The sequence below is a fragment of the Eschrichtius robustus genome, chromosome 2, assembly GCF_028021215.1.
Source record: "Eschrichtius robustus isolate mEscRob2 chromosome 2, mEscRob2.pri, whole genome shotgun sequence".
Lineage (NCBI taxonomy): Eukaryota > Metazoa > Chordata > Mammalia > Artiodactyla > Eschrichtiidae > Eschrichtius > Eschrichtius robustus.
Window position 1 is genome coordinate 45,610,196 of NC_090825.1, and position 18,589 is coordinate 45,628,784.

Consider the following 18,589-nt stretch of genomic DNA (forward strand, 5'->3'; position numbering starts at 1 on the left):
TCCTGATCTTAGTGGAAAAACTTTCAATTCTCCTCCATTAAGTATAATGTTAATTGTGGGTTTGTCATATATGTTGTGGTATATTCCTTCTATACCCAATCTGCCAAGGGTTTTTATCATGAAAGCGTGTTGTATTTTGTCAAATGCTTTTCTACATCTGTTGAGATGATCATGTCATTTTTATCTTTTATTAATATGATTACATTTATTGATTTGCATATGTTGAACCATCCAGAGATAAATCCCACTTGGCAATGGTGTGTAATCCTTTTTATGTTCTCTTGAATTTGGTTCACTAATATTTTGTTGAAAATATTTGCATCCATATTCATCAGGGGTGTTGGTCTGTACTTTTCTTGTGGTGTCCTTATCTGGTTTGGTATCAAGGTGATGCTGACCTCAGAATGAGTTTGGAAGTTTTTCCTTTTCCTCAATTTTATGGAGAGCTTGAGAAGGATTGATATTAATTCTTCTTTGAATGTTTGGTAGAATTCACCAGTGAAGCCATCAGGCCCTGGGGTTTTATGTGTTGGAGGGTTTTGATTACTGATTCAATCTCTACTCATTATTGGTCTTTTCAGATTTTCTACTTTTTTCTCATTCAGTCTTGTTAGGTTGTGTGTTTCTATAAATTTATCTATTTCTTCTAGGTTATGTAATTTGTTGGCACATAATTGTTTATAATAGTCTCTTGTGATCTTTTGAATTTCTGTAGTATCAGTTGTAATGTCTCCTGTTTACTTCTAATTTTATTTATATGAGTTTTCTCTCTTTTTTTCTTAGTCTGGCTAAATGTTTTTCAATTTTGTTTCTTTTCAAAGAAGCAGCTTATAGTTTCATTGATCCTTTTTGTTGCTTTTCTAAACTCCATATCATTTATTTCTGCTCTGATCTATATTATTTCCTTCCTTCTGCTAACTTTGGGCTTAATTTATTCATTGTCTTGTTCCTCAAGTTGTAAAGTTAGGTTATTTGAGATCTTTCTAATTTCTTAATACATTGTTTTTTTCAGTATAAACTTTCCTCTCAGAACAGTTTTTGCGACATCCCATAAGTTTTAATATGTTTTATTTTCATTTTCATTTGTTTCAAGATAATTTTTTATTTCCATCTTCATTTCTTCTTTGACCCTTTGGTTTTCAGAATTGTGCTGTTTAGTTTCTACATATTTGTAGGTTTTCCAGCTTTCCTCTCTTTGTTGATTTCTAGTTCATGCCATGGTGATCAGAAAAGATAGTATGATTTCAATCTTCTTAAATTTGCTAAGATTTTTTTGTGTGTGTGTCTTGTATGGTCTATTTTGGAAAACGTTTCATGTGCACTTGAGAAAAGTGTATATTCTGCTGTTGGATGGAATGTTCTATATATGTCTGTTAAGCCCATTTTTTTCTAGAGTATGGTTCAGTTCCAACATAGTGCCAAATCGGAGTGGGCCAGGCTCATCAACTCTCTTGGATCCTCAGAGATCCTATCTACCTACTTTCTAATACACAGGTTGGAAGAAATTTCCTGGGTGTCCTGGTAATAATGTGCAGAGGCAGTTTGGTTTTGTTATGAATGTCCAACTCTTTGTAAATAAAAGGGGAGAGAAAAAGGGATGACTCACACTGCCATGATGCTGACGTCACTTAATTTTAACCTTTTTTTGTTTGTACAATCCTTAGAGTTAAAAAAAAAAAAAAAGTGTTTGGAGATCACTGATTAGATGATGGTTTATAGAGGGAGAACTGGAAGCTCATGTGTGCACACACACATGTATGTCACATAAATCAAAATCTCTAAAGCTGGAGTACAAACACTGGTGTTTTAGCTCCTCTGATGATTCTAATGTATATCCAGGGTTGAGAACCCCTAATTTAGGTTCTGCCCATGTGTTACCTGATTGTGTTGAAGTTGAGGACCATAGGCCTAAACTTAGCAGTGGCAGTGGGGTACAAATGAGGAGAGAAATTTTTACATGTTTAGGCAGTAGAACTAACAACACTTGGTGAATATCTGGATCCTGAAGGCTGAGCGGGGGTAAAAGATGACCCCAGGTTTCTGGCTTGAGTAACTAATTGAAGTCATTATGGAGGGACAATTTGGGAGTAAAATCAGCATGTTAACAGGCAGAAGGGAAGAAACCCAGGAAGAAGCAGAGGGTGGAGAGTCAGGAGAATGGAGCTACTTGGTGGAGAGCCATAGGGTGAATGGGACAAGATCTAGTGAGCAAATGGAAAGAACTAGCATTAAACCTAGGCACTGGAAACCACAAATCCATAGTTTTAAAGATGACAGTAAATTATTTTTCAAATGCAAATAGCCATCCCTTTCTTTTCTATGAATTTAAATTGTTGTTAAGAGTTGCCTCCATTAAATGCATTTTTTTATAACATTTCCTAATTTTGTATGCATTTCCTAATTGGTAGGAAAAAGTAAAGCAAATCATAAGAACTGGCCATCGTGGCCATGTCTGCATTATTAACCTTGTCTTTAGCAACAGACCATAACTAGTTTAATGGTTGGTGGGGTGCACATTTTTATAGCTAATTTCAAATTCGTGTGCTTCAGCCTATCATTATAGTGTCAGTTTAGCTTGCCAAGGGCCACTTAGTTAGGTGGGGTACACAAGCCAGAGAAGCATGAGCAGTTCTAGTGGTGAACACACTCCTGCCTGGGCTATTTTAAAGCTTTCTTGTCAAGCTCAGAAATGCAATGTTGCCTCCAGCAACCCCACTTTAATAACGGATTTTTTTCCTTCAGTTTTTTAATCTCTTTCCCTTGTCCCTACAAAACCAATTCTGTAATAAAGCCAGGCTGAGGAGCCAGAAACTCTAATGAGAAGAGCAGTACCCTGAAGCCTATTTTTTAAACTGAAACCACTTGCATCAAATATGCATTGACTTTGTTCTTCAGAAGATTTTTAAAGAAAGATTTATTTAAATCTTAATCATAGTGTTTATGAAAGAACAAGAATTTCCAATTTCTGGATTCAGTGGGGAGCCCCAGCAATGCTGTTTAAATGCTCTAAGTACCTGTCTGCACACAACTCTCTGCCCGGAAGCATTGCCACCCAACCATTATTTCCACTGGCTCACTTTCTCTTTGGCTAAGTAGTCCCAGGAGGTATAAAGCAAATCAGCAGGGTCCATTTTAATGTGTTTGGGTTAGTTTAGGTGTGATCCTACTTGTGTGGTAGAAAGGGAAGGGACCCCTACTTCCTCCTGATCCTTGTCTCCTTTGAGCTCCCCAATTCATATGAACTCTTGCTCTCCATTATCTCATAACCTTATGAACCTCTACCTCTTTACTGGAAGCTAAAATTCACTCCCTAGCAAGTATCTGTTCTTTATGAATAAAGTGACCGTGTGCCCCAGTTTGCTCAGGACAGTCTCAATTTATGCTCATTTTTCAGTATGAGTATTAATAGCACCCCCTTTCAATCTCAAAAATGACTTGGTTTAAATGATAAATGTTATGGTCATCCAGCCCATGAATCCCCACCCACGCAGCACGTTTGAGTGGTAAACTCAACTTCTTCATTTACCTCGGGGTTCTGCATGCTGCTACTCTTCTGAACCGCCACTCATTTAATGTTTTCACATCTTCCGGTAAATGAAGACCCTGGTGAATCCTTCTTTGACTCACCACTTTCTTTAGTCAACCCCACTAACCTAGGTGGTCTTTCCCATATTTCTCCTTACTGATCCAGGTTTCTACCAACATTGATCTCTGGTGATATCCTCATTCCCATGAGTCCAGCTGCTCCAAGGGCTGCCGATATGCTAAATACGTTCTTGCTAAAGAACCTCCAAATTCCCACTGTCCTGCTACACTTGTGAATCAAAGCTTATCCTCTAAACAACCTCAAATTGATATGTCACATGCCCCATCTTACAAAATTATCCATCCCTCACTTTTCTTACCTGGATTTGGCTCAGAACCCTACCTTTGCTTCTTCTCTTAGAATGATCTTCCAAGCTGAGACCTCTTCTCATTTTGTGAAATGTTTAAAAATGAACCCAATTCCTTGTTACAGAAATCTGTATAAACTGGTGGCTTTGTTTTTTATTTGGTTTTTAAAAAAACAACAAATGCTAATATCAATGTTACTTAGAAATAAAATTAAAATCAGGTATAAGAAATACAAACTGCAGCATTGGTATAGAATTTAATCTGCTAAGTGTTGAGAGTTGAAAGAGTTTAAATCAATGAGGACCATTTGATCACACTGAATTGTGAAATATATTCTTGGTCAGCACAGTTGGCAGAGGTCCAGGTCTGTTTACCAGTTTGTACACTTACCAATATTATTTCTTTTCCCTTGAGGCAAAACTATCAGAGCAGGGGCAAGTGGGGGAACAAATCACACTAACCAAATTCACAAGGGACTGATTTCTAATTAAAAATGCCTTTTATTATTGAGAAGTGTAAATGTCACATCATTGATAATATTTCTATCAGCTAATCAGTGCATCCTATTGTCAACTGATAATACCCTTAGAAAAGGCATTCAATTTCATAAGGTTTCTCAGTGGCCCTAGAGCAAAGAAAAGGGAACCCAACAATATTCACTCATTTATTCCTTATTGTATTGACTGTTTACTATGTGCCAGGTCTGTGACATTAAAGGAATACCAGTGAGCAAGGACAGTGTTCCCTTTTCCAATGGAAGTGGGCAGGTAGGCAAACCTGAATACCCACACAACTTGGTCAGGCACCCTCTCTTTCCCCTTGACCATGCTGAACAGTAAATACTCTCAATCCTTGACTCTCCTTTTTCTTGACTCCATGCAGACCAACTCCATTCTCTCCTGATGGTCTCACCTTGGAAATTTTAAAACTCATTAGGCCATGGCTAAGAGAGAGATCTTGCCCTCTATGTTAGAAATTTGGGAGACACCCTAGTCCCTTAAAGGATTTTGGGAAATGTCATACATGTTCTCACCAGAGTCATCTGTTAATCCTATCTTGCAGTGAATTATGCCTGCATATGGCTAATCTCATATACTTTGTAGCACTAATTTAGCACCTTTATTCCTCAGTGGGTGACTTTCTTGTTTCAATCCCAAATTCCAAGGATACACTCTATTTGGTACCTGTAGGCACCTCTTCCATATCTGTGTACATTATACCTAAACCATGATATTTCATTCATGCATGTCATCAGAATAGAAATTTTCCCCACTAAGTCTAAATACTACCCTTATTCTCTCTCTTTTGCATTTAGTTATTTTCATTGAGGTATAATTGGCATATTATATTAGTTTCAAGTGTACAACATGATTCAATATTTGTATATATTGTGAAATGATAACTGCAATAAGTCTAGTTGACACCCTTCCCCATTTATAGTTACTTTTTTCCCTGTGATGAGGACTTTTAAGATTCTTAGCAACTTTCAAATATGCAACACATTATTAACTATACTCATCATGCTGTACATTACATCCCCATGACTTAGTACTTTTTGACCTCCTTCACCCATTTCATTCACCACCAACCCCCTCCTGTGGAAACCACCAATCTGTTCTCTGTATCTATGAGCTCGTCTTTCAGTTTGTTTTTTTAGATTCCACACCACATATAAGTGAGATCATATGGTATTTGTCTTTCTCTGTTTGACTTATTCACTTAGCATAATGCCTTCAAAGTCTATCCATGTTGTTGCAGATGGCAAGATTTCATTCTTTGTTATGGTTGAGTAGGATTCCGTTGTATAAGTATATACCACATTTTCTTTATATTCAATACATTCATCCATTGATGGGTATTTAGGCTGTTTCCATATCTTGGCTATTGTAAATAATGATGCTATGAACATAGAAGTTCATATATCTTTTCAAATTAGTGTTTTCATTTTCTTCACATAAATACCCAGAAGTAGAGTTGCTGGATCATGTGATAGTTCTATTTTTAATTTTTTGAGGAACCTCCATACTGTTTTCCATAGTGGCTGCAAAATTTGCATTCTTACCAATAGTGCACAAGGGTTCCCTTTTCTCTACATCCTTGCCAACACTTGTTTTTCATGTCTTTTTGATAATAGCCATTCTAACAGGTGTGAGATAATGTCTTGTTGTGGTTTTGATTTGTATTTCCCTGATGATTAGTGATGTTGAGAATTTTTTCATGTGCCTGTTGGCCATCTGTTTGTCTTCTTTGGAAAACTGTATATTCAGATCCTCTGCCCATTTTTAATCAGACTGTTTTTTTCCTGTTGAGTTGTATGAGTTCTTTATATATTTTGGATATTAACCCCTTATCAGATACATGATTTGCAAATATATTCTCTCATTCAGTAGGTTGCCTTTTCATTTTGTTGATGGTTTCCTTTGTTGTACAGAATCTTTTGTTTGATGTAGTCTCACTTGTTTAATTTTGCTTTTATTGCCTTAGCTTTTGGAGTTAGATCCAAAAAGTCATCACCAAGACCAATGTCAAGGAGCTTACTGCCTGTTTTCTTCTAGCAGTTTTATGATTTCAGGTCTTACATTCAGGTCTTTAATCCATTGTGAATTAGTTTTTATGTATGGTGTAAGATAGGGTTCCAATTTTATTCTTTTGCATGTGGCTTCCAGTTTTCCCAGTACCATTTATTGAAAAGACTGTCCTTTCCCTATTGTATATTCTTGGCTCCTTTGTTGTAAATTAATTGACAAAATATACATAGGTTTATTGCTGGGCTATCTGTTCTGTTTCATTGAGCTATGTGTCTGTTTTTATGCCAATACCACGCTGTTTTGATTGCTATAGCTTTGTAATCTACTTTGAAATTAGGGAGCATGATGCCTCCAGCTTTGTCCTTGCTCAAGATTGCTTTGGCTATTCTGAGTCTTTTGTGGTTCCATATAAAATTTAGGATTGTTTGTTCTATTTCTGTGAAAAAAATGCCATTGGAATTTTGAGAGGAATTGAACTGAATCTATAGATTGCTTTAGGTAGTGTGGATAGTTCAATGATATTAATCCCACCAATCTATGAGCATGGAATATCTTTCCATTTATTTGTATCTTATTTCTTTCATCAATGTTTTATAGTTTTTAGTGTATGGGTCTTTCACCTCCTTGGATAAATTTATTCCTAGGTATTTTATTCTTTTTGGTGCAGTTGTAAATGAGACAGTTTTATTAATTTCTCTGCCTAGTAGTTTGTTATTAGTGTATAGAAACACAGCAGATTTTTGTATATTGATTTTGTATCATCAACTTCCCTGACTTTGTTTATTAGTTGGAAAAATTTTTGGTGGATTCTTCATGTTATTTTATATGTAATATGTCATTTGCAAAAAGTGACAGTTTTACTTCTTTTTTGATTTGGATGCTTTTTTTTTTTTTTCCCCCTTTTCTTGCCTGATTTCTCTGGCTAAGGCTTCCAATACTATGTTGAATAAATGTAGTGAGAGTGGGCATCCTTGTCTTGTTTCTGCTCTTAGAGAAATAGCTGAAAGATTTTCCTGATGAAAATCATCAGAATAGAAGTTTTTACCCCCCCCTAAATCTAGATACTACACCCATATTTTGTCTCTCTCTTTTGCCTTTACTTTAATTAACTGACATTCTCCTGGATTGGCTTTAATTGACAGAGAAATTGCCATTCTAAGAAAGAAGTTTATTCAAAACACGTAAAGAACTCACACAACTCAATAGCAAAAAGCACATAACCCAATTAAAAAATGGGTAAAGGACATGAAGAGAGATTTCTCCAAAGAAGACATAAGCAAAAAGCCAACAGGTACATGGAAAGATGTTCACCATTACTAGTCACTAGGGAAATACAAGTTAAAACCAACAATGAGATTTCACTTCATGCCTGTTAGAATGGCCATAATCACAAAGACAAGAGATATTAAATGCTGGCAGGGATGTGGAGAAAAGAGAACTCTTATGCCCTGTTGGTTGGAATATAAATTGGTACAGCCACTATGGAAAACAGTGGCTTTTTGAGGATTCTCAAAAAAATTAAAAATAGAACTACCATATGATCCAAGTTAACAAAAACACTAACTTGAAAAGATATCTACACTCTCATGTTCATAATAACATTATTTACTATAGCCAAGATATGGAAACAACCTAAGTGTTCATAGATGGATGAATGCATGAAGTTGTAGGGAGTGTACACACACACACACACACACACACACAAAATGGAATATTATTCGGCCATTTAAAAAAAATGAGGAAATTCTACCATTTGCAACAACATGGATGTACTTTGAAGACATTATGCTAAGTGAAATAAGTTAGAACAAGACAAATACTGTATGATCTCACTTTTATGTGTAAACTTAAAAAAAAAAAAAAAAGCCAAACTCATAGAAAAAGATATCAGATTTGTGATTAACCAGAGGTGGGGGAGGGAGGAGTGAGAGTTGGATGGAGGTGGTCAGAAGGCACAAACTTCCATATATAAGATAAATAAGTACTAGGGGTATAACATACAACATGATAACTATAGCTAACACAGCCGTATGGTATATAGGAATGTTAAGAGAGTAAATTCTAAGAGTTCTCATTACAAGGAGAAAATTTTTTTCCTGTTATCTTCTTTCTTTTCTTTTTATTGTATTTATGAGAAGATGGATGTTAGCTGAACCTAATGTGGAAATCCTTTCACAATATATCTAAATCGAACCATCATTCTGTATGCCTTGAGCTTATACAGTGATGTATGTCAATTATTTCTCATTAAAACTGGGGAGAAAAAAAGACTTCAGGATTAATCATCATCTCATCCTCTGCCTTGATGGCTTAATGAACAAAGAAGCTGCTGCTGGAGAGATGGTTCCTTTTCCAGATTCAACATTTGTCAAGAGAAGGGATGGCTTAATTACAACTTTCAGAATCTCTCACTATATGTAGGAAAATCATTTGCATGAAGCTTCACATGCTTTCTGTGTCTGTTCTAAATAGGACGACTAGGCTGTGTTACCATAGAAAGAAACTAGATTTAGGCTTTGAGGAGAAAGTCCTGATTTTAAGAGTGGGTAAACATTAAAATATGTTACTCAGGGTGGATAAGAATCCCCAAGAACATTTTTATGAAGTTGACAGCTATCATTCTATAATGTTTGAGTGTGGTGCTGCCAGAATATAAGATAGAAATTAAGGGATGTGTGGAGATTAAGAATGCAGGAATTTGAGTCAGACTTCATTTCTTGTCCTGGTCTGCCAAACGTGTGACGCAATCACTTTTCTCAACTGTAAAATGGGCAGTGTGAAAATACTTCATGGAGCTTGTCCCAAGATTAGGAAATAGATGAAAAATGCCTGGCACAGTATTTGCACATAGTATGTGCTCAATGAAAGTTAGTTATATTTAAGATTCCACATCCTTGGATATCACAGTGAGATCTCATTAATTTGGGCCCTGATAATTGAAAATTTACTACACTATTTGCTGTATTTCACATGCATCCCTCACAGCAAAAATAAGCCACTGATAATGCATATAAATATATTTGTAAACTAAAATCCTGCACAATAAAAGTTATTGATATTTTCACTTCATAAATAGGCTATGTGGAAATTGTCTCCTTTATCACTGAAAGCCTATTAAAATGGTAAGAATGTACAAAGGGCATATTTAACCGATTTAAGAAAACAAACTCCTTTTAAACACTCAGCAGCTATTTCCATCTACACAGTTACTCTGCCAATCATAAATGATCCTTCTTTACCAAAACCAATGTGACTGAACCTCCACTTCAACACCTGAATTAACAACTATTGAAGTGTTGAAGTGTAACAACTCTGCGTTTCTTCAATAGTTTCAGAAATGTATCTTTCCTCACAGTTGGATAGAGATGGTTTGTTTTATATCACAAATTTTCCGCAGGGCAAAATCAAAATAATATTACATGGAATTCTGTACTGGGTAAACCCCACCTAGAAATAATCTGCCTGACAAAATTGCTCACAGTTGTACTCACTTTATAACTATAAACAAAAGAATAACTGATTCTCTCTTATTTTTCCATTCCCTTTCTGCCCCTTCTCCCAGCAATCAGTCCTTTAATTAGCCAAAATCTACCGGACATCTGCTGGTGTCAGGCACTATATTAAATGTCGTGTGAGATAGAGAGAAGTCCTTATGGGATGCACAATCTAATTGGGGATCAAAATACACCTAGCATGTGGAGGTGGGGTGGGGGGAGGCTGAGAATGGGGATTAACTACTTAATGGATACAGAGATTTTGGCAGGGTGATGATGACGTTCTGGAATTAGATAATAGTGGTGGTTGCACAATATTGTGAGTGTACTAAAAGCTACTGAATTGTACACTTTAAAATAGCTAAAATGGTGAATTTACGTTATGCAAATTTTGAACCTAGTACAAAACAGCAACTACTAAGTTCCAAATACAAGGTAGAAAGAGAATTAGTAGGGAGCAGGGAATGTTCAGCGCACACTGGAGTCATCCAGCAAGACCTTAGAGCTCAGTGAGGTCTCAGCTAGGTCATTTTTTAATTTTTATTTTATATTAGAGTACAGTTGATTTACAATGTTGTTAGTTCCAGGTGTACAGCAAAGTGATTCAGTTATACATATACATATATCCATTCTTTTTCAGATTCTTTTCCCGTATAGGTTATTACAGAATATTGAGTAGAGTTCCCTGTGCTATACAGCAGGTTCTCATGAGTTATCTATTTTATATATAGTTGTGTGTGTGTGTGTTAATCCCAAGCTCCTAATTTATCCTCCCCCCACACCTTTCCCCTTTGGTAACATAAGTTTGTTTTTGAAGTCTGTGAGTCTCTTTTTGTTTTGTAAATAAGTTCATTTGTATAATCTATTTAGATTACACATATAAGTGATATAATAATGATATTTGTTTTTCTCTGTCTGACTTCATTATAATCTCTAGGTCCATCCATGTTGCTGCAAATGGCATTACTTCATTCTTTCTTAGGGCTGAGTAATATTCCATTGTATATATGTACCAAATCTTCTTTACCCATTCCTCTGTCTATGGACATTTAGGTTGCTTCCATGTCTTGGCTATCAGCTAGGTCTTGAAAGTTTCAAAATCAAATACCTACAGGGAATGGGCAGGTGACGCAAATAATTGAAAGAGTGAAGCTGCCAAGTGTAAGATTCAAACACAATTTGTTTTACAAAAGTAATGTACTCTCCTTTCTCTGGAAACAATAGGCTCTTCTCTATGTAGCTTCCATTTTCCCACTGTTAATAGAGATGTGGGTGTCAAGAAGTGCCAGTGCAAAAGGAACTAACAATTGAAACATGGATTTCATGCCAAACAGACATGACTGTGACAGAGTGACAGAGATTGTGTCAGCTGAAGAGAGACTGCCTGTCTGAAGTAGACCAGCCACAGATATCAGGGTATGCTACCAAAGACCCATGAGTATTCCAAATTTTAAAGATAAACCAGAAATCTGAATTTGTTTCCAGTTTTACTGAGATATAATTGACTACAGCACTGTATAAGTTTAAGGTGTACAATATAATGCTTTGACTTAGATATACCATGAAATGATTACCACAATAAATTGACAACCATTTTTAAAAAATGTTTTTCCTTGTGAACAGAAACTCATAGGATTTACAACTCAACAACTCTTATGTACATCATAAAACAGTATTAACTATAGTATTCACCTTGTACGTTACATCCCTAGTACTTTTATACCTTATAATCTTACAAATGGAAGTTTGTGCCTTCACCCAGTCTCCCACCACCTCATGCCACCTTTGGTAACCATAAATCTGAATATCTTTTTCTATGAGTTTGAGGGTGTTTTGTTTAGATTCTACATGTAAGTGTGATCATACAGTATTTGTCTTGCTCTGACTTATTTCAATTAGCATAGTGCCCTCAAGGTCCATCCATCTTGTCACAAATGGCAGGAATTCCTTCACTTTTATTCCTGAATAATATTCCATTGTGTGTGTGTGTGTGTGTATGTGTATGTGTATGTGTTTTCTACTACTTCTTTATTCATTTGTCTCTGGACACTTAGACTGGTTCTATGCCTCATCTATTGTAAATAATGCTGCTATGAACATGGAGGTGCAGATATTGCTTTAACAGTACTTTTGTTTCCTTTATGATATTCTCAGAAATGGAATTCGTGGATCATATGGTAGTTCTATTTTAAATTTTTGGAGTAGCCTCCATACTATTTTCCATAGTGGCTGTACCAATTTACAATCCCACCAACAGTGCACAAGGGTTCCCTTTTCTCTGCATCCTTGCCAACATTTATTATCTCTTATCTTTGTGATGATGGCCATTCTAGCAGGCATGAGGTGATATCTCATTTCATTGTGGTTTTGATTTGCATTTCTTTAATGATTAGTGATGTTGAGCATCTTTTCATGTGCCTGTTGGCCATCTGTATCTATTCTTTGGACAAATGTCTATTCGTAGCCTCTGCTCATTTTTTAATTGGATTATTTTTTCTGCTATTGAGATGTATGAGTTTCTGTATATTTTGGATATTAACCCCTTATCAGATAAATGGTTTACAAATTTTTTTTTCCCATTTCATAGGTGGTTGCTTTGTTAATTTTTTCTTTTGCTATTCAGAAGCTTTTTAGTTTGATGTCATCCCACTTGTTTATTTTCTATTTTGTTGCTTGTGCTTTAGGTGTCATATGGAAAAAAAGTCATTGCCAAGACCCATGTCAAGGAGCTTTTTTCCTATGTTTTCTTCTTGGAGTTTGTGGTGTCAGAGCTTACATTTCAGTCTTTAATCTATTTCAAGTTAATTTTTGTGAGTGGTGTAAGATAGAGATCTATTTAGCTTTATTTTTTTACATGTGGATATGCAGGTTTCCCGGAACCATTTATTGAATCAACTGTCTTTTCTCCATTGAGCATCCTGGCTCCCTTGTCAAATTATGTTTGGGTTTATTTCTGGGATATTGATTCTGTTCCATTGGTCTATGTGTCTGTTTTTATGCCAATACCATACTGTTTTGATTATTATAGAGTTATAGTATAGTTTGAAACCAGGAATTATGAGACTTCCAGTTTTTTTGTTCTTAAGATTGCCTATTCAGGATCTTTTGTGGTTTCATGTAAATTTTAGGATTTTTTTTTTTTTTTTTTTTTTTTACTTCTGTAAAAAATGCCATTGGAATCTGAATAGGGATTTCATGGAATCTACAGATGGCCTTTGGTAGTATTGACACTTTAATAGTATTAATTCTTTCCATTCATGAACATGGGATGCTTTTTCATTTTTTTTTTGCCTCTGATTTTCTTCATCAGTGTCTTGTTTTCAGAGTAGAAATCTTTCACCTTCTTGGTTAAGTATTTTATTGTTTTTGATGCTATTATAAATGTGATTGTCTTTTTTTTTCAGATAATTTGTTGTGATGGTATAGAAACACTACTGATTTGTGTATGTTAATTTTATATACTGCAGCTTTACTGAATTTGTTGATTAGATCCAACAGTTTTTTGCTGAAGTCTTTAAGATTTTCTATGTCTAAAATTATAGCATATGGAAATAGAGAAAATTTTTATTTCTTCCCTTCTAAATCTGATGCCTTTTTAAAACTTTTCTTGCTTAATTGCTCTGGCTAGGACTTCCAGTACTATGTTGAACAGGAGTGGTCAGAGTAGGCACCCTTGTCTTATTTCTGATCATAGAGGAAAAACTTTCAACCTTTTACTGTTGAATATGATGTTAGCTGTGGGCCTGTCATATATGGCCTTTATTTTTACGTTGAAGCACATTCCTTCCTACCTAATTTGTTAAGAATTTTTATTATGAACAGATGTTGAATATTTTCAGTGTTTTTTCTGTGATGTATCACTTTGATTGATTTGCCTATGTTGAACTATCCTTACATCCCAGGAATAAATCCTTCTTGATCATGGTGTATAATCCTTTTACTGTGCTGCTGAACTTGGTTTGCTAGTATTTTATTGAGAATTTTTACATCTGTATTCATCATGAATATTGACCTGTAGTTCTTTTCTTACAGTGCTTTTTTCTGGCTTTTGTAGCAGGATAATGCTGTCTTCAAAAAATGATTTTGGAAATGTTCCCTCCTCTTCAATTTTTTGGAAGAGTGTGAGAAAAATTGACATTAATTCTTCTTTAAAAGTTTGATAAAATTCACCACTGAAGCCATCTGGTCCTGGGCTTTTCTTTTTCGGGAGATTTTTAAATATTTATTTTATTGAAGTATAGTTGATTTACATGTTTAATTTCTGCTGAACAGCAAAGTGATTCAGTTATACATATAAATACCTTCTTTTTCATACTTTTTTCCATTATGGTTGATTACAGGATATTGAATATAGTTCCCTGTGCTATATAGTAGGACCTTGTTACTTAGCCATTCTGTATATAATAGTTTGCATCTGCTTATCCCAAACTCCCAATCCATCCATCCCTCCCCCCGCCCCCGACCCTTGCCAACCACAAGTCTGTTCTCTATGTCTGTGAGTCTGTTTCTGTTTCTTAGATAAGTTCATTTGTGTCATTGTTGGGAGATTTTTATTACTGATTCTATCTCCTTACTAGTAAATGGTCTGTTCAGAATTTCTATTTTGTCCTGATTCATTCTTGGTAGGATGTATGTTTCTAAGAATTCTTTACATTTCTTCTAGCTTGTCCAGTTTGTTGGCATATAATTGTTCATAGTAGCCATTAATGATCCTTTGAATTTCTCGGATACCAGTTAAAATGTCTCCTTTTTCATTTATAATTTTGGTGATTTGAGTCCTCCTTTTTCTTTGGCTATCTAGGTAATGGTTTGTTGATTGTATTTAACTTTTCAAATCAACTCTTAGTTTTGTTAACTTTTTCTATGGTTTTCCTGTTCTCTAGTTCATTTATTTCTGCTCTAATATATTATTTCTTTCCTTTTGCTAATTTTGGGGTTGATTTCTTCTTCGTTTTCTAGTTCCTTAAGGCATAGAGTTATGTTGTTTGAGACCTTTCTTGTTTCTTAATGTAAGTATTTATTTCTATGAACTTCCCTCTTAGAACTATTTTTGCTGCATCTCATAAGCTTTGGTAAGTAGTGTTTCCATTTACATTCATCTCAAGGTACTTTATTTCCCCTGTAATCTTTGATTCATTGGTTGTTGAAGAAGTATTTAACATCCATGAATTCATGAATTTTCTATCTATCTTTATTCTTGTTGTTGATTTCTAGTTTCATATCATGTGGTGCTAAGAGATACTTGGTATTATTTTAATCTTCCTGAATTTTCTAAGACTTCTATTGCAGTCCATCATATGGTCAATCCTATAAAATATTCCATGTACATTTGAAAAGAATGTGTATAGTTGACCCTTAAAATGACATCGATTTAAAGTGCATGGGTCTCTCACAGACATCTCCATCTCAACGCTAAGACCCAGCTCCACTCGACGACCAGCAAGCTACAGTGCTGGACACCCTATGCCAAACAAACAACTAAAAAGAGAAGAACACAACCCCACCCAGTAGCAGAGAGGCTGCCTAAAATCATAATAAGGTCACAGACACCCAAAAACACACCACTGGACACAGTTATGCTGACCAGAAAGACAAGATCCAGCCTCATCCACCAGAACACAGGCACTAGTCCCCCTCCACCAGGAAGCCTACACAACTGACAAAACCAGCCTTAGCCACTGGAGACAGACACCAAAAACAACGGGAACTATGAACCTGCAGTCTGCAAAAAGGAGACCCCAAACACAGTAAGTTAAGCAAAATGAGAAGACAGAAAAACACACAGCAGATGAAGGAGCAAGGTAAAAACCCACCAGACCAAACAAATGAGGAGGAAATAGGCAGTCTACCTGAAAAAGAATTCAGAGTAATGATAGCAACGGTGATCCAAAAAATTGGAAATAAAATGGAGAAAATACAAGAAACATTTAACAAGGACCCAGAAGAACTAAAGAGCAAACAAACAGTGATGAACAATGCAATAAATGAAGTTAAAAATTCTCTAGAGGGAATCAATAGAAGAATAACTGATGCAGAAGAACGGATAAGTGATCTGGAAGATAAAATAGTGGAAATAACTACTGAAGAGCAGAATAAAGAAAAAGAATGAAAAGAATTGAGGACAGTCTCAGAGACTTCTGGGACAACATTAAATGCACCAACATTCAAATTATACGGGTCCCAGAAGAAGAGAAAAAGAAAGGGACTGAGAAAATATTTGATGAGATTATAGTTGAAAACTTCCCTAATATGGAAAGGAAATAGTTAATCAAAGTCCAGGAAGCACAGAGAGTCCCATACAGGATAAATCCAAGGAGAAGCATACCAAGACACATATTAATCAAGCTATCAAAAATGAAACACAAAGAAAAAATATTAAAAGCAGGAACGGAAGAGCAACAAATAACATACAAAGGAATCCCTATAAGGTTAACAGCTGATCTTTCAGCAGAAACTCTGCAAGCCAGAAAGGAGTGGCAGGACATATTGAAACTGATGAAAGGGAAAACCTACAACCAGGATTACTCTAACCAGCAAGGATCTCATTCAGATTTGACAGAGAAATAAAAACCTTTACAGACAAGTAAAAGTTAAGAGAATTCAGCACCACCAAACCAGCTTTACAACAAATGCTAAAGGAACTTCTCTAGGCAGGAAACACAAGAGAAGGAAAAGACCTACAATAACAAACCCCAAACAATTAAGAAAATGGTAATAGGAACATACATATCAATAATTACCTTAAACGTAAATAGGTTAAATGCTCCAACCAAAAGACATAGACTGGCTGAATGGATACAAAAACAAGACCTGTATATATGCTGTCTACAAGAGACCCACTTCAGACCTTGGGAAACTTACAGACTGAAAGTGAGGGGATGGAAAAAGATATTCCATGCAAATGGAAATCAAAAGAAAGCTGGAGTAGCAATTCTCATATCAGACCAAATAGACTTTAAAACAAAGACTATTACAAGAGACAAAGAAGGACACTACATAATGATCAAGGGATCAATCCAAGACGAAGATATAACAATGGTAAATATTTATGCACCCAACATAGGAGCACATCAATACATAAGGCAAATGCTAACAGCCATAAAAGGGGAAATCAACAGTAACACAATCATAGTAGGAGACTTTAACACCCCACTTTCACCAGTGGACAATCATCCAAAATGAAAATAAATAAGGAAACACAAGCTTTAAATGACACATTAAACAAGATGGACTTAATTGATATTTATAGGACATTCCATCCAAAAACAACAGAATACACTTTGTTCTCAAGTGCTCATGGAACATTCTCCAGGATAGATCATACCTTGGGTCACAAATCAAGCCTTGGTAAATTTAAGAAAATTGAAATCATATCAAGTATCTTTTCCAAATACAATGCTATGAGACTAGATATCAATTACAGGAAAATATCTGTAAAAAATACAAACACATGGAGGCTAAACAATCCACTACTAAATAACTAAGAGATCACTGAAGAAATCAGAAGAAATCAAAGAATACCTAGAAACAAATGACAATGAAAACACAACAGCACAAAACCTATGGGATGCAGCAAAAGCAGTTCTAAGAGAGAAGTTTATAGCAATACTATCCTAGCTCGAGAAACATCTCAAACAACCTAACCTTACACCTAAAGCAATTAGAGAAAGAAGAACAAAAAACTCCAAAGATAGCAAAAGGAAAGAAATCATAAATATCAGATCAGAAATAAATGAAAAAAGAAATGAAGGAAACGATAGCAAAGATCAATAAAACTAAAAGCTGGTTCTTTGAGAAGATAAACAAAATTGATCAACTATTAGCCAGACTCATCAAGAAAAAAAGGGAGAAGACTCAAATCATCAGAATTAGAAATGAAAAAGAAGTAACAACTGACACTGCAGAAATACAAAGGATCATGAAAGATTACTACAAGCTACTATATGCCAATAAAATGGACAAATTCTTAGAAAAGCACAACCTTCCAAGACTGAACCAGGAAGAAAGAGAAAATATGAACAGACCAATCACAAGCACTGAAATTGAAACTGTGATTAAAAATCTTCCAACAAACAAAAGCCCAGGACCAGATGGCTTCACAGGCGAATTCTGTCAAACATTTAGAGAAGAGCTAACACCTATCCTTCTCAAACTCTTCCAAAATATAGCAGAAGGAGGAACACTCCCAAACTCATTCTATGAGGCCACCATCACCCTGATACCAAAATGAGAAATATATGTCACAAAAAAAAGAAAACTACAGGCCAGTATCACTGATGAACATAGATGCAAAAATCCTCAACAAAATACTAGCCAACAGAATCCAACAGCACATTAAAAGGATCATACACCATGATCAAGTGGGGTTTATCCCAGGAATGCAAGGATTCTTCAATATAGGCAAATCAATCGATGTGATAAACCATATTAACAAACTGAAGGAAAAAAAACACATGATCATCTCAGTAGATGCAGAAAAAGTTTCTGACAAAATTCAACACCCATTTATGATAAAAAACCCTCCAGGATGTAGACATAGAGGGAACTTACCTCAACATAATAAAGGCCATGTATGACAAGCCCACAGCCAACATCATCCTCATTGGTGAAAAACTGAAACCATTTCCACTAAGATCAGGAACAAGACAAGGTTGCCCACTCTCATGACTGTTA

General features: G+C 35.4%; 1 protein-coding gene across 1 annotated transcript in view; it reads left to right on the forward strand.

Moving 5' to 3' along the window:
- Positions 1-18,589, forward strand: part of RAB3C (RAB3C, member RAS oncogene family) — a 277,486-nt gene that overhangs the window by 232,620 nt on the left and 26,277 nt on the right. The window lies entirely within an intron of this gene.